The 24,332-nt window shown below is 36.7% G+C and overlaps 1 protein-coding gene across 27 annotated transcripts in view; it reads left to right on the top strand.

Annotated features, from left to right (window-relative positions):
* DLG2 (discs large MAGUK scaffold protein 2) overlaps positions 1 to 24,332 on the top strand; it is a 1,874,701-nt gene that overhangs the window by 1,820,530 nt on the left and 29,839 nt on the right. The gene's annotated exons all lie outside the window — the stretch shown is intronic.

Raw genomic sequence — 24,332 nt, 5'->3', positions numbered from 1 at the left:
ACATACTGGCTGCTTAATTCACACTTCTTAGAAGAAAGAGAAGTAAATGATCAAAAGTAGTTTTCCAGGAGATCAATCTGGCAACCGTGGGAAGGACAGATGGGAGGAGAGAGAGATTAACGGTGGGAGATGTTTGAGAAAGCTATTGTAGCATTCTGGGTGTGAGATTCTGAAAATCTGAACTATAAACAGTGGCAAAAGGAAAGGAAAACGAGAAACTGTTGCTAAAGAGATCAGAGAGGACTGACATTCTTGAAAATTTGACCTAATGGCTCCTAATAATATTCTGTTGCCTTTTCCAAAGCCTGACTTCCCTTGAAGAGGGGCTGTTGCCTGTGAGAGAGAGCATGGGGCAGAGCTGAAGGTCATGGCTGTCTCCCTGCATCAGACCGGAACTGCCATGAGAAATCTGTATTCTACTTCATAGATTCTTGGAAATTTCCACGTGGCCATTGACTTCTGCTGTCATTTACAAATGAAGAAACTGACCGTCATTTCTCTGGGATACACAGAGAGTTGGTAGCAGAGCCTGCCATTGTATCATTTATTAAAAAGTGATTTGACAGTCAGTGTTTTGTTAACAATATAAGAATTATGTTTGCTTAACAGGGATGAGTTATGGGAATTGTATTTGTAACAGCTCCAAAGTGACATTTTGAGTTACATGGGAACGGCATTTCTTCCCTCAAAAGAAAGCTCCTTGATAAAGCTAGTCTTTGGATGACCCTCGCCCAATGAACAGCTCAAATGTGCAGAGGTGACCTAGAGACTCATGGAGGCAGGATAGAAGGAAAGCCACACTGCCCCACTGCATAGCTATTATTAGGAAGGCAACCTTTCACCTCAAAGTTCATTAATTCAGAAAAGGATCTGCCTCAGTTTTATTATCACTTCCCTTTTCCAGGCCCTCTAACAGTGTCCTACCTGGCTCCAGTCTTTCTCTTCGATTCTTTCCCCATACTGCATGCAATGTGGTTTTAACCAGACTAACATCTTTACATAAAGAACTAAGATAGGTTTGTCCAGGGAATTCTGAAGTGTCGCTTACCCAACCTGGGGACAGCTAACTCATTATATGTTTTGTTTTGTTTATTTTTTTTTTTAATTTTTATTGAGGAATATTGGGGAACAGTGTGTTTTTCCAGGACCCATCAGCTCCATGTCAAGTCATTGTTTTCAATCGAGTTGTGGATGGCACAGCTCACTGACCCATGTGGGAATAGAACAGGTGACCTTGGTGATAATTATGAGCACTGTGCTCTAACGACTGAGCAAACTGGCCACCCTCATTATCTGGTTTTTTAATGTGATAATTACATTTGTCCAAACCTTGAGCTCCCATGTCCACTGAGAATCATGTGAGCAGCACACAGAGAATTCTCTAATAAAGAAGTGCTAGTCAGGTGATTCTTACAAGGGCCTGTAATTGAGTTTCCCTCTCTGATATGTGTATGCTGAACCCTGAAAACCAGCTGAACTCAATGAACTTTTTTGAACTAATAAATACATACCAAATTTAGTGTAATTTTTAACTGACAAAATCTATCTACTATGCACACACACATAAACACACACACACACACACACACACACACACACACACACACATCCATTTTTACAATGTGATTTAGTTTGTAAAGCTTTTCTACCTTCTCTAGCTTACTTTTATTTTTAAGACACCTTTTTGTTTTGTTTTGTTTTGTATATGTCGACACATGAATCTGTTTGGTCAACCTCATCATCAAGAGGAAAAAAATACGAAAGTTGTGTAACTGAAAAAATGCCTTTGAAATCCAACATTATTTTCATGGCTTATTTAAGCTAAATCTTTCATTTAATTAATGTTGGAAGGAGTATGGTAAATTGAAACACAACAAATTCACTTGCTCATTGTGCTCTCCTCTGTTTTCAGTTGTTTAGGTGTCCACTTAACAGACATTTGTTGAGGCCATACTATGTGCCAGGTGCTTATTGAAGCAATGGAAGAACACCATGAAAAAGATATGGTTCCAGCCTTTAGGAATCTTAAAATATTCTGCAGGGATAAACATGTTAGCAAATAACACACAGACTCTGGTAAGCACTGAGTGAGAAGTGAGCCCAAGGTACTATTTGAACTCAGACGTGGAGTACTTAAACCTCTTTTGGAGTTCATAGGAAATTTCCTAGGAGAGATAACGTCCAAAGTGAGGCTTGAAGGATAAATAAAATCTAACCAGGTATGAAAGGATAGAAAGAATGTTGTGGGGGGAAGCATGTTAAACCAGGAAATAGCACAAGCCCAGTGTGTGCAGGAAAGCCAAAGAAGCTTAATACTGATTAAGTACAAAAGCACAAATACAGAGCCACTCAGTGTCAGCAGAGAAGACAGAGGGGAAGAGGGAATCCAGATCATGAGGGCAGTGGAGAGCCTTTGCAGGATTTTAGCAGCAGTTAGCATTTTAGCAGATTGCTGTGCTGCAGTGTGGATTAAATCTCCAAAAAAGAAGCAACCCTAGAAAGCGGAGTCCATTTCAATAATGTGCGTACGACATGGAGAAGGCTGGACCTAGGACCATAGAGTAGCTAGAGAGGAAAGAGAGACCAGAAAAATATTTAGCAGGAAAAAAAGAATGTGTCACCTGGAGCACCTACCTTAACATCAGCTGAGGCTCTTGTTTAAAATGGAGATGCCCATCTCAACCGCAGTCCTGTGGAATCAGAATCCCTGGATGGGTAGCCATAGGAAAGCTGTATTTTAACAGGCCCCCCGAGAGATTTCTTTAGGCTTGCTAAAATTTGAGATACACAGGCACAGCAGAAAGTAACTTCTATCAGAGTTATATTTACATATCTAAGCTTCAATTACCTCATGGGTAAAAACGGACATCATATTAAACGAGGTTATATATGTAAAATGGCTAGAATTATCAGTCTTTTCCCCACCTTTACCCACATGCAAACACATCTCAAATTCTCCCCTTTGAAAAGGTGGGAATGAGTAGCCTCCTAAAAGTACTCCTTCCTCTGGGTTCCAAATCCCCCTTTGCACAGAGGGAAAGAAAGGGAGAGTTGTTGTAACTTTGCCCTACACCCACTTGCACCAGGGGTGTTTCTCACCACATGCTTGCCGACTTTGCAGTTGGGCAGGAAGATGGAGGTGCCAGCAGGATTGATCTCAGTCCCCCAACTCTTGCCCCTCCCTGCCGTTGGCTAGAAATTGGGATTGTTTCTGAGTTCTCTGCCATTCGGTATAGCCGTTACTCCGAACATCTGTAGTTTGCCTTATTGTCTACAGTTTATTTTTATGGCATTGCTCCTTTGTTTCTTACATGGCATTTGTTTCTTTTATGGCATTGCTCTTTTCTTTCTTGTAAGGTAAATATTCCTAATATGCCCATTTTTCAAATGAGTAAACTGAAGCTTAGAAAAGATAAATAACTTCTCCAAGCTCATAGAGCTAGGAAGTGGCAGAGCTGGGCCCTGCAATGATGACATATTATTATGTGATGTATAATTGATTCTTTGAGGCATTTTTATGTATGAACTAATTCTAGATGTTATTAGCATACCTAATTCTATCTATTCAATTAGTGATGCTGAGGCTAAAATAATATAAATAGGAGATGTATAATTTGTGGTTATAGAAATAATGAGTACATTTTCATCAGATGAGAACACTGAGCTTTTGTTAAATTATCTTCCTGCTATTAACTTAGGATGTTAAATATTATTCAGAAAATTTGGCTCAAATCCATTTCTACCTTGAGAGTTATTCATAAATAAATTCTAATTCGCTACAGGGTTTCCTTTAACCTGACTCTTGAAGGTAAAAAGCTCAGAGTCACACCCTAGAGTTTGCATGTTTCATTTGGCAGAAGTCTTTAACTAGCTAAAAGCTGAAACATCAATACTGAAAGATAAAGATGCATAAGCAACTGTCCAATCATCTGACTTGCTCACTACAGTAATTATAGCCATACTCTTAGCAAGCAAAAATACTATGTCTTGCCTCTTAGCAACTATACACTGTGTTTATATGTGGGTAGAAAGTCTTTTTTTAATGACAGATCATGTAATGTATGAAAAGTCAACAATAACTTCTAGTATGTTCCTAATATTCATTAAAAATACCTAATTACTTTCTCTTTTTATTAAAAAATATGCTCTGAAACTAGAATCCTGGATTCTAGTCTTAATTTTCCTAACTATGTGATCTAGAGCCAGTAGTTTCTCTTTCTAAGACTCTGGTTTTTCAACTGTTACAATAAAATCTAGAGAATAGATTGCAAGTTCCTTGAAGGCAGGGAATGTGATTTATTTAGAACCTAAAATAGTTCATGGCATTTAATCAATAAATATTGAATTAAATAATATAAGAATAAAGAAGGTGATATATTTGGAGAAAAGAGATTTGAATTAGAAGATACAGCCTACATGTTTTTTTGCTGTAGCTTATGAATGGAGACCCAAACAATGTATTATTGCCTTTACAGGAAGTTTCTCTTGATCTGAGTGTTATTTCCTTTCACTCAGAAAAGGTTTTGAGTTTTCCCCTATGTACGAGATACTGCCCTGGCCGCTGAGGGGAGCCAGAGATGAGTAGGGCCCACCTCTGCCATGCCAGAGCTTACGTTCTAGTGTACACGCACACACACATACACACATAGACACACACACTACGATAGTGTATATAAGGCAAAAAAGTTTAGTGAGAGATGTACAGAGTTTCAATGGAGATTCAAAAGGGAGAGAGGGCCTACTCTGAGTGAAAGCAATTAAGAAATGGTTCCAAGAAAAGGTAGCAGTTGGGCTAAATCTGTGAGGATTGAGTAAGATTTCAGCAACTATAGAATAAGTACAGTTCATACTTAGAAAACAGTAGAAGCAAAAGTAAAGGAGTAGAGGATATGCACGTTTTACATTTGACTGGAACTTAGAACACAGGCAAGGGAGCAGTAGGGGAAGCAAGGCTGGAAATGTAGCTTGAGGCCCAGTAATAGGGGGTATTGATTATTCCTTTAAGAAGTTTGAGGAAGCTATTCTTTAGGCCTTGGGGGACCATTAAAAGTTATTTGGACAAAGCAGTGATGTTTATAAATGAAGAGATTGACTCTTTTGCTGGGAGGATGGATGGTGAGTGCCTGGGAGACCCTGAAATAGAGAGGCACGTGGGGTGGGAGGGCACTGAAAGGACTCAGGTCCCAGAGGCCTCATCACGGGGGTTGAAGGATGGCTGCAGATGGCAATGGCATTTCGCAGAGAATGCTGAAAACGTCACCCATGAAAATGTGGAGGATGATGAATGAGTTACTAATTGGTAGGTAAAGAGGTTCAAGGCAAATTGTGGAAAGTAACTGTGCCCACGAGGATGACAGCGAGAGAACGAACTTGGGAGAGCCTGAGACTGAAAATTCAAATCATGTGTACGCTGTGAGGCCTATCCTCAAGCAGGTATCTCCCCAACTCCTCGCCCTAATGTGTTTGCCTTAACTGCAAGTGGAGTCTGTAGCATTAGGGGATTGCTATGTGCCATTAGAAATGGACACCAATTTGTGCATGGTCCTACAATTACCACTGAAATGAACCGAAAACCAACCTAAAGCAGAATCAATCCAATTGTTGCTAAAATAAACATTTTTAAAACAATGAAGGCAATTTTAGACTGATGGCCAGGTTAAAAGCAAAAAAAGGTGGTTATGGTGGATTCCAGTCCTCTGGGATGGAGCAGTTCTTTGTGGCTACTAGTAATAAGTCCTTATATTTGTAGAGCACCTTGGTACATTATCCATTTCATAGATGAAGAGGCAGGGTTAGAGGAAATAAGTGACCTGTATACAGTCACGCAGCTAAGGACAATCCTTTGGAGATACAGGAATATTGTTTCATTTATTTAGCAAAGGGTCACAAGGTGTCTTTGATGTCCCGCACTGTGCCAGGGCTAGGGGAAACAAAGATGCATGAGCCTTTCGCCCTTAATCTCGGCAAACACTGAATGGTCTGGGAAAGATTTGGATTTCCTTGGAAGCTGGCACTCTCGCTAGTAGTCTGTTCCTCTCAGGAAGTGAAGAGATCTAGTACTGCAATCCTAGCACAGTACAATCTCTCCTCTATAAAATAGGACTAGGAAGAGGGATGCACTAAACTACCATGTTTCCCCGAAAATAAGACCTAGCCGTACAATCAGCTCTAATGCATCTTTTGGAGTAAAAATTAATATAAGACCAAGTCTTTTATTATATTATATAAGACTCAGTCTAATCTTATATTATATTATATAAGACCTGGTCTTATATTATAGTAAAATAAGACCAGATCTTACATTAATTTTTACTCCAAAAGACGCATTAGAGCTGATTGTCCGGCTACTAGGTCTTATTTTCAGGGAAACACTGTAGCTTCATTAAAATGTGAGATAAACTAACCTAAAGAGACATGGTATGAAGTCTATTAAGTCAAATCAAAATTACACTTCTCAAGAAAAATATCCACGGGTAGCCCACTCATTATTTATCTATCAATCTTAACATAATAAGCACTATGAACCAACAATCTAACATGAAAGTATGAAACAATGAAAAGTGTGACTAAGGATTATCATTTATCACATTCTGTGCACTTGAGGTCCATTTAGCGGGAAAGGAAAAATTAACTTTCCATGCCGCAAGGGTGATTATTATACATAGGTAATAATGGGAAAGCTACAGGAAGCATCCTTTATTTATTGGTAGTGATAACTTGTAATGCAGTTTCCATTTATACAGAGTTCTGGGAAATTTGGGTGACACACCTATAAAGTGAGCTTTCCCAGAGGTTGTCTCAAATTTATTGCAAGCACTTGTCAGTATGTCAGAACCGATCTCACTTGAAAAGAAACAAAAACTCACAGATAATGCTGTTTGCCTTTCATGTTTTGACAACTTCATGAATATTGGTAAAGATTACACTACCACTTGTTGAAACTGGTATTTGGACAGTCTTGATCTGAATGATTGTTTTTCCTGGAAGGCCCCAAGAAGCCACCGAGTCTTTCTGTAATCGGCTTGTGCTCGTCTATCATGAAGAATCAGCATGTAAATCAGTTTGGAGCATGTGTTTAGCGTGAATGTGAGAACTCGCCACTCCTCCTTCATGGAGAAAGTGTTCTGTGACACCTCCCAGGCCCACAGGCCCTTATGGAGGTGGAGTGCTAAGAGCACAGCACAAATTACAGTTTAAAAAAAACACAAAATTTATGATTGCTACTCAGTGGTACTTTGTTAAAGATGAGGCGCTCTCTTTTTCCCCAACTGATCCCCAAGAGCTGACTGAACTTCTCTGTGTACCCCTGTCTCAATATTTCTAAAATGTGATAACAAATGTAACTAACATCTAGTGAAGGTCATTTATAAGCCAGGCATTTTGCTAAATAGGTTATGAGGATTTTTCTCATTAAATCCTCACAATAACACTATGAGGTGAGGACTATAGAGGGGTCTTTTGACCTTCTGTTCCTTCTGTTCTCCCCAAGAACTAACTATACTTTTTATATGTAAACATAAAATTAGGTCAAATCCCTTATGTTTATAGCTCTTCTCATCCGTAAAGTTAAAGTAACTTTATAAATTAAATGCCATGTATATTTATTATTTGTATATTATAGCCACAAATTCAAAAATCACAAAGTTAATGTGATTGGCAATGCTTTAATGATATTAAATCTTTACCCACAATGTAAACATGGTAGTGGCTGCTGTGTGAGAGTTTCTTTGAGTTGTACCTGCTGGGTGTTAGGTAAAGACTCAATTTTCTCACCACTTTTCTCTGCAATACACCCACTGCAAACCACTGTGGCGACCCCAGGCTGGCTCTCACTCCCTACCGTTTACCCAGCCCCTAGCGCAGAGCCTTTAGGAACTGTTAAACAAGTAATTATGGACCGCAGTTATCAAACCACAGATGCCCTCTCCTCTCCAAACTTGATGGTTTTCCTTGCCTGTCTTCCTCTGCAAGGCTCAGCTGTAGTCTTATGGCATGATCTGCAGATAACAGCACCTGTGGGCTGAGAAACCCAAGAAACAAGATTTTTATTTTTATTTATTTTTTTTGTTCATTTAATAGTAAGTAGGCTCTTCCCTATGGTGAAAGGGCTGCATAAGACTTTGATGGATAGATTTTTGGGACTTCTTTGTCAACTGCAAAATTCTCCTTCTTCAGGATTTATAATCCAAACACTTGAAGTTGCTGATTAAATGATAAAGAATGGTTTCTGAATTCTACAGGTAATTTCTGTAGAAAAATTGGTACTGCTCATTTATTGCTTGATACTTTCTTGAACAGAAGTAAACACTCAGTCATACGACATGTGACTGAGGGGTTCTTCACAGTTTAGTCCATGGCTGCCTCGGGAGTGTCTTTTCAGCCCTTCTTCTGAGCTCCATCCTCAATCCTACAATCCATCCACAGGACTGGGGAGGGTGGAGGGAGCAGAGGAGGCTTTGCGCCCCCTGTTGGGCAGGGCTTTCCTCTATCTAAACCAAGCTTGGCTCTTTCCTACTCATTCTTTAATTTTCAGCTAAAACGATGTCTCTGAGCCTTCTTAAGCTCCTCTAACGGCCCTTGCTCTCTCCTCAGTGCCCTCACAAAGTGTTTACATACTTCCATCACAGCAGTTATTACACAATGCGGTAATGATTTGCTTAAACTGTGAACTTGCTTTGTGTTCCCAATATTGATTATCGATTATACTGTTGCCAAGGGAACACATATTGGGGATGAAACACATCCTACATACCTTTGCATCCTACATACCATTCGGCAAAAGCCAGCCTGAGAAAGTGGGCTTTGGCCTGTCCTCTTCCCAAAGAGGGTGACTTTATCTAATTTGCATTTCCTAATTTTCAATTTCTAGGTGACACTTTGTCATTGGAGCCCTGAGTATAATATTTGGAAAAAAATTTAAAAAATAAAAAAATAAATGTTTATGGAGAAAAAATAATCATTTACTGAGCACCTACCATGGTGAAGCCGTGACACGCCTGGTTACATTTAGCACTACAATAGCCTATGATGGAGGTCTTAGAACCCCATTCCTTTGCAATCTTCAAGTAATGGATATTGCTATCAAATGTAGTATCTTCTACTAGAATATTCACTCTTCAGGCCCTAAATGAGGGTAGAGAATTGGAAAAGAGCAATAATGGTGTTTATTAGATGCTATTTCCTAGGCGCTGTGCTAAGTAATGCAAGTACATTTTCTCACAAGTGGAAGGCAATTGTTACAAAAATTCTATGTCAAAACAAAGTGCAAAACTTCTTCCTCTTGAACCAGGACAGTAGCAGGAAGGATGGAGAAAAAGTGACAGAAATGCACAAGTAAGGGATCAAGGATGATTGCAAAGTTTCCGGTGGATGCTGGGGGCGGAAACATTCCTCCCCAAACACAAGAAGCATCCTCTTTGCTTTAAAGTGACTAACAGTTACAGTGGCAGATTCGCCCAATGATTCCTTGTGTCTAGTACAGAAATAATAATGAATCTGCTGGGCTGTGACATGAGCTAAATAGGAAATTGTGTGATTGAGATTATCATTAAAAGAAAGTGCTGGGGGTTTTGCAGGTGTTTCTATTCCCTTGAGGTATGTATATGTGTTTTCAAGGTTTTTATCTCTGCACTCGAAATCTTAAAGGGATTCAAATCCTAGCCAAGTGAAAATCTGCACTTTTACCAGCTGCTATTTGAAGTTCAGCAAATAATGTTTGATTTTTCTCTCCCCAAAAAATGAACCATGTAGACATCCTTGGGCCACTCACATTCTCTCTAGAACTATGATACACTCCTCTGATGAGCTCTGCTTGTGTTAGGAAACACAGTCCGTTAGCATATAGAATATGAGACGCACTTCAAAGGAAATGTGTAGATGGAAGACGCAGTGCGAGCTAGACAAAAGTGCAGAGGACAGAAACCACCTCTCCACTTATCTGCCACAGGACTGAACTCCTGGTGAGAGTCCTAATCCCTGTGATTCATCCTGCTGAAATGGGGCTATTGAGTGAGGGCCCAGCAGTCTCAGCTGTAATGGATTTGCTCCTATTTGTGAGGAACGCCTCCTTCCATTCAAGCATGGGGTGAGAATGATTCAATCAGGCACCACTTTACAAAGAATACTATTTATTTTTGTACTTTACTTGTTGGTTTGCCCTCGATTACTCCTGAGACATGAATGCCACGAGTGACCTCTTGTGCTCTAGATTTGGAGTTGACATCAGATAGTGGCAAAGAACAAACTGTCAGTTTATGAAACTGAGTCATCATCCAAGAGGGTGAAGCCGAGTACCTCTCCTAACTGAAGGAGGTAGGGAAAGGCAGAAGGAGGCAGAGGAAACATCTTCCAGCATAAAGAACTTTCAAGGTCATCTCATTGATCTCCCCTATTGACACAAAAGGAAGCTGATATGCAGGGAGGGAAAGTGATTTTCCTAAGCTCCTAAAGATAGGAGGGGCCAGGGCCAGAAGTCTCTTTGAGTTTCCATAGCATGGGTTGCCTGAATATTTGCCTGTAGACAGTAGACAGTAAGCTCCACAAGCAAAGCAAGTTACCTCTCTGAGCCTCATATGTTTCCCAGTGGTGATAATGGTGATGATGATGATGGTGGTGATGGTGGTGATGATGATGATGATACAGCAAAGCAAAACCACAATGAGATATCACCTCAGACCTGGTAGAATCCCTATTATCAAAAAGACAAGAAATTACAAGTGTTGGTGAGGGTGTGGAGAAAAGAGAACACTTGTGCATTGTTGGGTTGATTGTAAATTGGTGCAGCCATTATGGAAAACAGTATGTCAGTGCCTCAAAAAATTAAAAATAGAACTAACATACGACCTAGCAATTCCATTTCTAGGTATTTATCCAAAGAAAACAGAAACATTAACTTGAAAAAATATATGCACCCTTATGTTCATTGCAGCATTATTTATAAAAGCCAAGATATGGTGACAACTTAAGGACCCACCGATGGATGAATGGATAAAAATAATTGTGATATATGGAATAGAATATATGAAACAATGGAATGTTACTCAGTCATTAAAAAGAATGAAATCTTGCCATTTGCAACAACGTGGGCAGACCTAGAGGGCATTATGCTAAGTGAAATAAGTCAGACAAAGAAAAACAAATACCATATGATCTCTGTTATACAGTACATAGAATCTTTAAAAAACAAAAACTCCTACATACAAAGAACAGACTGATGGATGCCAGAGGTGGGGGTTGGGGAGTGGGAGAAACGGGTGAAAGGAAGGTCAGAAGGTCAGAAGGTCAAATTTAAAAACAATAAATAAATATTCCCAGATAATGTACATATAAAGTAAGCCTCAAAGAAAAAAAATAATAATAATAAAAGGGCTTTTATTTCAGATGATGATGATGTGACATTATTATTAAATTCATGGTACAGAAGAGGAAAATTAATTCTAGAAAAGATTAAATAACTAGTGCCAAGTCCACAAACCTGTGAGTTGGATCAAAGTTATTAGCAAGAAAGACTCTCAAAAAAAAAACTGTGTGGCAGAGAAGCCGTGTGCCTGCCTAGGCCTGTCTGATCCCAGGCCTGGGCTCTCATCTCTTTCCTGTGCACACTCCCCACTTACCAAATACCTGGGAGTAGATCGTGATGTTGGCCTCACCCTGTACTGTCATGCGCCTCCATCTGAACAAACCATATTGTGAAATATGGTCCCTCCCTTCCTGTCTGCAGTAGGACATTGCATGGGTCCTCTGCCACGGACAACTATCTGTCAACCAATTCTTCAATCAGATAATACTGCCTGGTAGGCAACTACTCTGTACTCAGCCCTGAAAAGTGCAAACAGAAAATAAAATAGTGAAGTGTAGGCTTTGGAGTCTGACAGAGCTGAGTTTGAGTCTAGTTCTAGGCAAATGATGTTACCTCTCTCAGTCTCAGTGTCCTTATTTGTATATGTGTAATAATACAGACAAGTGTGTGTGTGTGTGTGTGTGTGTGTGTGTGTGTGTGTGTGTTTATTGGAACCGTGGGGAGGATTCAGTGAGATAATGAGTATAAAATATTTAACAAGATGTATAATATCAATCAATGGGACAGAGCAAGATCTCAGTAAATATTAGTTGCTGTTATTTTTACCAATGAGTTTACATTCTAACCGGAGGAACGACACACTTTGAGTTATAAGAGAACAGTCAAGAACGAACTCCTTTTGCTAGTGGAACAAGCTCCTCTTTCTCCCTATTTCACTTTGTGATCAATGATCTAGCCTTTAATATCTAGTTCACATTTCACGTCTTGCTCCCCTCCACAGCAGAACTTATTCTGCCTTCCTCGTGTCTCTTTAGCACCTTGCAGACACTGCCACGTTGTTCTAGTAACTTAGGAATCCCTCTCTGTCACTGAATTGTGAGGTCCTTTAGAGTTTATTGTAGCTCCGACTCCTAGCACAGCACCTGGCTCATACATATGCTCAGTATATATCTGGTGCATGAATAAGAGGATACAACTGCCTAGGATAGAAGGGCCTGGAATAGTTAGAAAAGCCTTCTGTCAGGAGAAGGTCCATGAGAGGTGAGTAATTGCAAAAGTACTTAGACAGATGGCAGTGAAAACAGGGGGAAAGATAGAACATTCTGTTACATTCCATTGGCATAAATCAATGTATGGATTTGAGTGAGGGTCTTTACCTCACACCGGTAAATCAGCTTACAGCTTCCCTGCTGGCCTCAGAGGGGTCGTATCATCTTCAGGGTAAGTGTTTAGGACCAGCCAGTGAAGATTTGCCTGAGGGATTACCAAAAAGGCGAGGAGGCTTTGGGGAAGCTGCAAACGAACTGGCATTCCTGGGAATGAAGAAATGAAACTGAGGAGTGACATGCTCCTGCAAATAAGCATATTACTTAATATAGTAATATGCATTCAGTGTTATGATAGCCCTTAGGGGGCCCATCACAGAAATCTCATTGTTTAAACTATTTGAAAATAAGAGAGGAACAGAGATTATGTTTCAAAAATAAAGTACAAAATTCCACAGAAAGTAATTTGCCTGAAGGAGTTCTCAGCCATGGTTATCGGAGTGATATGCTGACAGCAGAGTGGAATGCGTACTTGGAATCTGCAAGCAATCACAGAAAAGGCAGTATCGCATAGTGGTTAAGAGCTCAACTCTAGAGACATCTGCTTGGGTATGAAACTTGACTCATGACTTGTAGCTGTGTAAACCCTGAGCAAGTGACTCAAACTCTCTATACCTCAGTTTCTTTCTGTGTAGAATGTGGACACGGTTTGTAGCCACTACATAGGAGATGATGGTATGTGCAAAGCGCTTCTGGTTAAACGCTTAGAAATGTACCTGCCTCGTGAGTAAGCATTTAACAAATGTTAGGCAAAAAAAAAAAAAAAAAAAGAGCCGTTATGATTACCAAGTAGTTGATACTGATTTTGCCCCATGCATTATTCTAGGACACCTATCAGCTGGTTGGCCTTCCATCAAAAGTCTTTTCTTGCTAGTATTTGCTGCTGTCCCTGCTGTGGCCAGTTGTATGCTGACAGCCACATCTCTCAGGCTTAGCCCTCTAAGCAGACAAGAACCTTTGAATTCTAGCAAATTGCAATCAGAAGAAAGAATGAAAGAATGAGGGAAAGAAAGAGGAAGGAAAGATGGAAGGAAATGAGGGAGGAAGGAAAGGAGCAGGGAGGGAAGGAGGCACAAAAACCATTAACAGAAATCAAGAAATTGGCCGAGTGAACATCTGATGCGCCCAACGGTTTAGGTCTCCATTTCTCTACCTAACACGCAGGAATTTAAAACTAATTCTAATATGTCCCAATGATGATAATATCTTGAAAATGAGAAAAGTAGGGAATGAAGGTTTTTTTGATTTCTGCTGCTTTCTTTGCTGTTGTTTTCAGATCCTATGGGTTGTTATATAAGCTATAGCGTCTTGTGATTTAATGATGGACTGCTGGACAATCTTAGAATTACGAAGCAATGAACTGGAGTTACATAGCCTGGCAGTTTCCTATGGTGCATAAATACAAGGAAAATAACACACTATCAGAATGCATTATGAGCAGTAATCACAAACATCAGTATCTATTTAAATGAAGACCAAATTTCTAAGGTCTCGGCAGAGGGCTTGGCACATAGAAGGACATAGTAGGAATTCGCTACATGAATAAAGTGATCATGAAAATTATAAATTTATTACTAAATAAATGAATGTGTGACACTGACCCCCAGCTGACAGCATCATGAAGGTACAATAAACTTGAAGAAAGCCATTTCGATTTTTTTCCAACAGCTGTAACTATGACCCAGTGACCACACAAATAAAGTTTCAAGTTCGCAAGGCAGCATCAACTGTGGAAAAACATGCATGTGTAGTAGAGAACACAGTACAACAGCACCGTCTTTGGTGTTTGATACTTTCATTCTCCCAATTTGAGGTCATGTCCACATCCACGCTGTAATACTTTGAATCTTAGCACAGAGGTTCATACTAAATGCAATCTGCCAAAGCCCTGTACCCAGAATGATGGCTCCCTTCCATCCCCAACCTCTTCAGGCCATTTAAAAAATACCTGTCAACAGTACTAATGACTAAATAAAATCAAAGTCTTCCTTTTCCATTGATTAGAGAAGTGCTGGCACAACACTTCTGAGCTACTCAGGAATAATAGTTTGACCAGTGACTTCAATATGTCTTTGAATATGATGCCCTAAATTGTAAATCTATTACTTTCAAAATTTATGTTTTCTTACAGCTTCAGATTTTAATGTAATCTTAATATACGTTTATACTTTTGTGACAAATAATCTCTCTTGAAAAGGTCTATAAGCAAAGATTTTGATAGTTAAAAACCAGAACTTAATCTCCCAGTTGTAGGATATATCAGTGTTCTCTTATAACTTGATTAAATAAATCTTGCTGTTGGCTAATAGACTTTCAATATAGCTTTTACATAGAAACCTTACATTATAATGGGGTAATTAGGAGGAGGTAGGGGATGTTAGAAGAGGGAAAAAGCAGTCAGGGCACATCATTGGGACCAATAATAAATTAAGAGTAAATGGCTGCTTGTGGAAATGTCAATTAGTACAGATTATTTTGAAAACAATTTGGCAATGTGTCAAATTTTTTGACTCACCATAATTATTTTTAACTCAGTAATTCAACTTCTAGAAATCTATCCCAAGGAAATAATTGAAAATACAAAAATGTTATATTCATTGCAACATAGACTACTTAAAAATGGAAAACTACAGAACTGTCCGACCATATGGGAATGTTTAAGCCAACTGTGGTAAATCCACATGATGAAATATTAAGTTGTCATTATGTTTACAAGATATATTGGTTTGTAGTCTTACTTTCTTGTGATGTCTTTCCTGGTTTTGGTATCTGTGTAATGGTAGCTTCATAGAATGAGTTGGGAATTGTTCTCTCTTCTATCTTTTGGAGGAGTTTGTAAAGAATTGTTATTTATTCTTTTTTTAAATGTTTGGTAGAATCTACCAGTGAAACCTCCAGGGTTTTTTATTATGGATATTATTTAAACTACTAATTCAATCTCTTTATTTGTTATAGGTCTATTCAGAGTTCTATTTCTTCTTGAATGAGTTTTGGTAGTCTATTTCTTCTTGAGTCCAATAACTTATCCATTTCATCTAAGGTTTCTAATTTATTGTAATACAATTGTGCATAGTATTCCCTTATACTTTTGTTTCTTGTAAGGTCAGGAATACTATCTCCTCTTTTATTCCTAATTTAAGTCATGAATCTTCTCTCTTTTTCTCTTGGTCAGTCTAGCTAATGGTTTACCAACTTTATTAATCTTTTTAAAGAACCAACTTTTGGTTTTGTTGATTTTTCTGTCTTTCTGTTCTCCAGTTCATTAGTTTCTGTTCTAATCTTTATTGTTGCCTTTCACTGCTTACTTTAGATTTAGTTTGGTCTTCTTTTTCCAATGTCTTAAGGTAGAAGGTTAGATTAGTGATTTGACATTTTTTTCATATAGATATTTTATACCTGTAAATTTCCCTCTAGGTACTGCTTTAGCTGCATCCCATAAGTTTTGATATCTTGTGTCTTTATTCTCATTCATCTAAAAGTATTTAGTATATTTCCCTTACAATTTCTTCTTTGACCCATTGGTTAGTTTCTAGAGTGTTTTTGTTGTTGTTGTTGTTTTCATTTCCATGTATTTGGAGATTTCCCAGTTTTATTTTTGTTATTAATTGCTAATTTCATTCCATTGTCATACATTTGTTAAAGCTGATGCTTCCAAAGACTCTCTAATGATGTGAGAAAATGTTCCTGTTATCATTAAAATAATTGGCTCCTGTCTATTGAGCTTTACTAAGTGCCAGACACTACAATAAGAGCTTTCTATACATTATCACATTTAAATAGTCACAACTAAGGCTCAGAGATTAAATAAGATTCTTAAGATCAGAAAGCTGAATTCCAAAGCCCTTTCCCATAACACCCTACTATGTGTTATAATTGGTAAATTAAATTCTCTAAACCATACAATACAACTAAATTGAAACAATAAAAATTTTTTAAGCAGAATACTAAAGGAGATTTGTTTTTCAGTAATAGGATGATAATTAGCTTATTTTCTTCTATTTCTTTCCAATTTTCCTTAAAAGATGCATACTTTATTTGTTAGTAGAAAAAGTATTTTTAACAAACTAACCTTTATAGTTAGGAAAAGAAATAAATATTAGTTAGGAAAAAAAGATAGAAAAGGAAAATTAATGGTAGATTTCTTTCAAGTTATGAATACTTCTAAAATCTTTTAAACTTTTCTATTACTATATTATGGACCATAGAGCTGAAAATGTTATACGATACAAAAATACATACTGCAAATAGCCGAGCCACCACATTTTTATTAATAGCAATAAACAGCAACTAAAATTAAATCAGGTCATTGAGCATAGAATTATGAGATAAAATTCATGAGAAAAACAAATTCTGAAAGGTAATAACTGCAGAGAAATTCAATTAAAAATATTACTCATTTGGCTATGGTTCTTATTCTTCCATTATTCCTCCCTCTTTCCTTCAGATGATCATTATTTGTCCTCCCCTTCCCTCTTTTTCTTCTCCTTTTTTTTCCCAAATTTCTCCTGACATTTTTAATGAAAATCATCACTCGATGCCTTGGTGCATGCATTCATTTGATGAATATTTATTGAGCTACTACCTTGCTCTAGATCCTGAAGATACAGAAATGAAAGTGATGTGGTACCTGCTCTGAGATCACAATGCGGTAGGAAAGAAATATGTAAAAATGAGTCGTATTCATTGTGACAGCCTTGGGTAGAAGACCTGAGCATAACCTTAAAAGTGTGTCACTGTCCATGAGATGGACAAAGGGGAAAGGATTTCTATAACTGCCACCCAAGTAAATATATAGAAGATACATCTATATCCATTTAGGAGACTACCCCAGGCTACAGATATATTTTGGGGAGGGGCCATAGTTCTAACCATGATAAAGATGGATTAGACATTGTTTCTACCCTCTCAGCCACTGATTTGATTTCTACCACCATGGCTGTTTTGCCTGTTCCAGAACTTCTTATAATTGGAATCATACATCAGTACTCTTTTGTCTGTCTTCTGTCATTTAGCACAGTACTTTTCAGATTCATCCACATTGTTGCTTGTATCAGTGGTTCAATTCTTTTTATTGCTGAGTAGTTTCCACTATATCAATATACCACACTTTACCTGTTGATGGACGTTAAGATCGTTTCCAGTTTAGAGTGATTATGAACATCCTTATATACACCTTTTTGTAGACATATTTTTTCTCTTAAGTAAATATCTAGGGGTGAATTTCTGAGTCACAGGTTAGCAATTGCTTCAAATCCTTACCAACACCTAATGTTGTCAGTCTTTTTCATTTTATCCACGCTAGTGGGTATGAGGTGTTATCTTGCTTTGGCTCTAATTTGCATTTCTCTGATGACTAATGTTGTTCCTCATATGTTTATTGGCCATTTGCATACCTTATGTTGTGCTCAATCAAGTTTTCGCCCATTTTTTTGTTGGATTTTTTTTTCTTTTTATTGTTCAATTATAGAAGTTTTTAAATATTCTGAATAAAACTCCTTTGTCACATATACATATTGTAAATATTGTTTCCCAACTTGTAGCTTGCCTTTTCATTCCTTAATGACCTCTTTGGACGAGCCAAAGTTTTTAACTTTGATTAAATCCCATTTACCATTTCTTAAAATCATTATTTGTGCTTTTATGTTCTATTCAAGGAATCTTTGCCTACCTCAGATTACAAATATATCCTATATTTTCTTCTAGAAATTTTATAGTTTGAGCTTTTACATTTAAACCTGAAATTTATCTCTAGATAAATTTAGTATATGGTATGAGTTATGAGTTAAAGTTAATTATTACGAAAATTCTCAAACACATAAAAATGTAAAAAGAATAGAATGATGAACCTCTAGTACCTATTATTCAACTTCAACAATTACCTACTCATGGTCAACTTTGTTTTGTATGTTCTCATGTGTATATGTGATAGGAGATATATATCCATCCCCTGAACTATTTTGAAAGAAAGTTGTAGAAATTATAACATTTTTTGTTCTGACCCAGAATTCAGTCCAGGACCACATATTGCCTTTCATTTGTCCTATTTCCCTAAACTTCTTTAATCTAGAGTAGTTCCCTTAGCTTTTTATGCTTTTCATGACATTGAGATATTTTAAGAGAATATGTCTTAATTTTAATTTGCCTAATTATTTCTTCATGGTTAGCTTCAACTAATCCATTTTTAGTAGGAATACTACATGAGTAATATTGTGTATTTCTCAGTACTTCCCTTCAGGAGGCACATGGTGTCAGGTTATCCCTCTATTTGGCGATGCTAAATTTGATCTCTCTGTTAAGGTGGTATCTGCCAGATTATTCCACTATAAGGGCAACTTCACCTGACTTTTTAATAATTAAATAATCTATAAGGAGATAAGTGTCCTGTTCCCCAACAAACTTTCAGTTGATAGTTTAGCAACCATCAATGATTTTTGCCTAAGTTATTACTATGGTAGTTGGGAAATGCTGACTTCCTGACGTTGTCATTCCTTCTATAATTATTAGTTAGCATTCCACTGTACTAAAGAGCTTTCTTTTGCTCCCCATTTTTAATTACCTAATTTAGGTATTTATGGCAATCTGCCTGGACTCATGAATGTCTTTTTTAATTCAATACATTATTTTCTATTACTGTCGTTATTTAGTTTAATATTCAAATTGTCTAGGTTTGGCTGCTGTGACCTCTTTTAAACTAGCCAAGTGTCCTCTTGACATCATTAGGTTTTGAAATTTTTATATTGTTTTGTGTTTGTGTTTAGTACTTCTTTCTTTCCAGTCCAACAAAATGTGTCAGATTCATCTTATACTTTTCCTGCTCATGGAATCAAAAATATTAGTTCCTTTTCATGAAAAATGGTATTTAGAAGACAAAGTCTGAGCACAAGCGGTGCTTCTTACTACTAGGGTATCATTACATCTAGGCTCCTTTAATAGAGAGGAAATAAACTGTTTTAGAAACTCATACGTTTATATTAGGTGCCTCTAATTGCTATTCACCATCATAAGATTATTCCTCTACTTCTCCTATTCCACATTTTTACTTCACCTTCTTTCACAGTGGTAACCCTGATTCTCAGCCATATCCATGCATTTACTCATTTGCTCATTACTTACACACCAAATGGTTTCAGAATTCAACGAATAATAAACCTAGCAAATAAAGTTTCCGATTTCTTTACATTCTGTCTTTAAAATATATTCTGAGGTTAGATAGTTAGAGTATAATATTTTTTGAAGCAAATCCAATGTGTCAAATCATTTCAGCTATAAATATTTTAACATGACATGACCACAATGCCATTATCACATATAAAAATTAACAATTACTGGATTAGCAAATATTCAGTCTTTTTGCAAGTCTCAAATTGGCTCATAAATTTCATAAATGCTCTTTTGTTCCTTTGTTTTGTTTTACAATTTGTTTCTTTGAACAGAAATGAAGTCTTTTGCAGTTGGTTGATCCATCTTAAGTCTTTTCTGATCTATACTTTTTCCCTCCGTTTTTTTGTTTGTTTTCTTTTAAATTTTATGTTTAAGAAACAAGGTCATTTGTTTTGTGGAGTTTGCTACAGATTTTCCTTATATTGTAATTTATGGTTTTTCTCTCTCCTACTTATTTCTGTAAACTGACAGTTGCATCTAGAGGTTTGATTCTATTTAGATTCATTTGGGGAGAAGAAGGTTTCATTTTGTTTTGTTTTTTGAGAGTAGAGGTTTACAGAACTACTTTGTAGTAATATTTTTTTCTCCCATCAGGAAGCATATATCATCTGATTGTCTTCTTTTGTGTGTGATGTTACCAGCTGTTGATGCTCAATGCCTAGGTCCATTAATTCTTAAGACTGAAAAAGGAACCCTTTTTGAATTGGACAATGTTATAGATGCCACGTATATGTATACATACCTCCATATAAACACATTGCTGGGAGCAGATATATCTCAAGCCAACTCTTGTCTTTCCCTTAGCAACCTCTTTTGTCTCATTATTACTTGTTCTTGAAACTCTCTTGCTTTAATTTTTTTTTTCTGTATGAACCAAGATATGTATAATACAAAGTGATGTCCCAAATTTATACTAACAATTTTCCAAAGGAAAAACAATTATTTTAGAGGAGGGGAGACAAGAATGAATTAAGAGGAAGGAAGCATTTATAAAAGATAAAGAGGCCACAAAAATGGTGTGTCTGAGCTCAGTATAAATGTAAATGTAAATTCTGCCCAGAGAACATTCATACCAGGAAGGTGACATTTTAGAACTATGAAACATTTCAAGCTTGAAAAATTAGAACAGGAAGATAGATGAAAAGAAAAACTGAAACATACCCATAGTTATAAAGTTTTCTGGACGAAAAGGATAAAAATATGTCAAAATTCATTCACATGTCTTAAGAACATGGGATTCGAGTGGGAAAAGTAGCAATTTGAGTTTTTTGTTTTGTTTCCTTTCTTTCTTCATGAAGTGTGTACTTTAGGTTAAGCCAGTTCATCAATGCCATTACATCTTGGGGTCAGGCTGGGCAATTTCAAGCCAGTTTACTTAACAATTTAGAGACTTCTGAGTGACAGTGATAATATACTGATTTCTGGTGTGGGTATTCTAATGTCTGTCACAACATGAAAAGTATTCATTTAACAGAGACACAACAGAATCAAATAAACAAGGCAATGTGTATCCGATTGCAAGGGTTGGGGAGGGTGGTTTCCTCTCATTCAATTAAAGATAAAAAATATTACACCAAGTAAAAATATTTGCACCAAATAAAATTGAAAACATGCTATGATTGTTTCCTCTCCTCCCATTGTTTGGGGTTTGGAGGAGGTATTCCTATATTTTATTGCCTTATTGAGATATAATTCGCATAGCATACAATTCACCCACTTACAGTGCACAACTCAGTGTTTTTTAGTATATTCAGAAGGTTATGCAACCATCACCACCATCTAATTTTAGAACATTTTTATCTCCCCTAAAACTAACACTATAGCTATTAGTTGCCACTACCCACTCTCTGAATCCCCTGCTCTCAGCCCTGACCTGTTAATTGCTGGTCATACCCTGTCCCCTTGAAATACTTTTTATTTTATTTTAATTTCACATTATCACAAGAGTAAGAACAAAATAATAGATTCCTCAAAACCATGAATGTGTATCTAGAAATTGTGACAGGGTAACCCACAAAAATATCGTTGAAGCCAATAGCATTTGATAGGTCAAATAAATACTTGCTGAGCAGTGAAGCTGTCGAAATGATGACAGATTATGGTATCACTTACAAGAGTCAAATGTTAATAATTTTAAATATAAACTTGAAACAGGCTCAGGTAACAGAAACTTGTCTTGCTCATCAGAACAACTGTATTTGCAAGTTCAGATCCTGATTTTACTCCTCACCAACTGTGTGACTCTGGGCAAATAACACAAGATTTATAAACATCAGTTTCCTCATCTGTAATATAAGAATGATGATGGTACCAACTTCATAAAGTTAGGGTAGAGGTTCGCACTTGTAGAGTTTTTAGAACCAAGCCTGGCCAAAACAATTGGTCAATAAACACTATTTGTTGTTTTATCACTTTTGTTCATAAGAACTCAACAATTCAGATCAAATTCCAAATGGAATTCTTAGATATGCCAGCTTGCCACATGTGATTGGTATTTTCAAAATCTCTATTAAAAAAGTTTCCTGTCAGGAAAGTAATTATATTCTTGTAATGTAGAGAAAAAATAACATTGATCAGTGTGATTAATAGAGCTGTAAACCAGTCTTCAGTTGCTTTAGAGCCATGCGTTCTAGAAATAGTAAAAGTGCTAATTTATTATTCTCACCTAACACTCGTGTAACAGATTTTTCTTTTCTAAATTAAAAGAAAAAATAACAACGACAAAAAAGCTTATGTAATGGTATTAAACATGTCTAATAAACAGTAAAGAATAGTGTGAGAGCATCACAAACTACATTTAACCTCTTATAGTTGAAATGTTTAACTAAGACCCTAACTGTGTAACTTTCGAATCTTCTGTGAATGTGAACTAAAGTTGTGATTTGATTTTTGTATCCATAAACGTAAGGCAGTGTAACCACCAATTATTTTGTTAACCTATTCTTTAACTCTAATTCAAAATGGCTTTGGGTAATAAGACTGATATGTTAGATGATTTTATTTTTGAGGAATTGTGTAGTTTCTGTTATTTAAAAAAGTGTGGTGCTAAATATTACGTCCCAATCAGATGACTCATGATACACAACATTTTCATACTTGGGAAATTTTAACACATGACAATCCCTGTTTTGAAAAGATAAAAGAATTAATCACAAGGAACACATTTTCATTTTCCTTTGACCCCATGAGACAATTTAAACGATGTGATTTGCATGTGGCCCCATTTTGTCTCTCAGAGGCCTCCACATTTTCCATCTGTGTCTACATTTTAACCCCAGGCTTTACTCCTCTTGGCATTGCTTTGTATTTGCATGAAAATTTGCGTATTTTTTTTGCATGACAAGTCATCCGTAATGTTGAAGTTAAATGTCTAACATATTTTGCAATGTCATGTGTCATTAATTCTTACATGATATTTTTTTTCTTTTATTTTCAGTTACTGAAGTTTAAATATGCTTGAAATGTAAAAGTGGCATGAAACTGGAGTGATGCAAGAATATTTAATGTTTCTTTAAAATCTTACCATTTTTTCACTGGAAAAATTTGGGGGGAGTTCTCAGCCTTGTCTTTGAACACCAATCCTCAATTATAAATTATGATAAACCTATATTGAACATAAGTGCTGTCAGCGGGGTAATAAATTCCAAAGTAATACTTCTTTTTCCCCCTGAGAATGTGTTTCTACTTCTTGAATATGAAGTATAAAATGCGTCCCTTAATTCCATAAATTATTAAATATTTGATATATTGTTTTTCTTAAAGCCTTCTTAATGATACATAAAATTACACTTCCCTGACTTTGGTGAAAGAGTCTGGTAACTGTAAAAATAATGAATTACTGAATGACAGCACCAACATTTTAGTACTTAATGTTTCCTGAAAGAACAGGATGACCAAAATGGATGTTTGATATAGGAGTGTATGAATATGCAAAGAAAATAAGTTATCTACACCATTTTGTAAGCTTCAAATCCATAAAGGCACATAACTGAGTCCCACCAATGGGCCAAAATACACGCATCCAAACAAGTGTTTTTCATTCCAAGCCGTCACCTTACTGGCTGTACATTTATCCTACCAGCTACCACTGATAAAACTGTTTTAGAATCCCTCTTGTCAAATTACCTTCAGAGTCTATTACATTCATCGGAATACCTATGTGGTAACAACATACTTGTTCCTCAGAGAGTGACCCTCAGAGCTAAATCAATCAAATAAGGATGGCAATCAAGCTGGCGAAACATATTTTTTAAATGATATGTGACTATGAAATTACTAACATTTGCATGGCTTATAGTTCATAAAATGACTGTGAACACATTTCCCAAAGAAGGACCCCAGCAGGCATTTACTTAACAGCAACAGTGGGAATAAATGAATTTTTCTTGAGTCTTCTAGGCAAGCATCTGATATTCACTTGAATGAATAAGTTCTAATATATGTATTATATTATGTCTATATGTATTATTTTAAATTCAGCCTCATTTAAGCTAATGGAATGGTTTACATTTTTAAGGACAGTCCTTCTTCCATTCTTTTTTATCATA

Source organism: Rhinolophus ferrumequinum, chromosome 11 (genome assembly GCF_004115265.2).
Source record: "Rhinolophus ferrumequinum isolate MPI-CBG mRhiFer1 chromosome 11, mRhiFer1_v1.p, whole genome shotgun sequence".
NCBI lineage: Eukaryota > Metazoa > Chordata > Mammalia > Chiroptera > Rhinolophidae > Rhinolophus > Rhinolophus ferrumequinum.
This window is presented reverse-complemented; position numbering and strand designations above follow the sequence as displayed.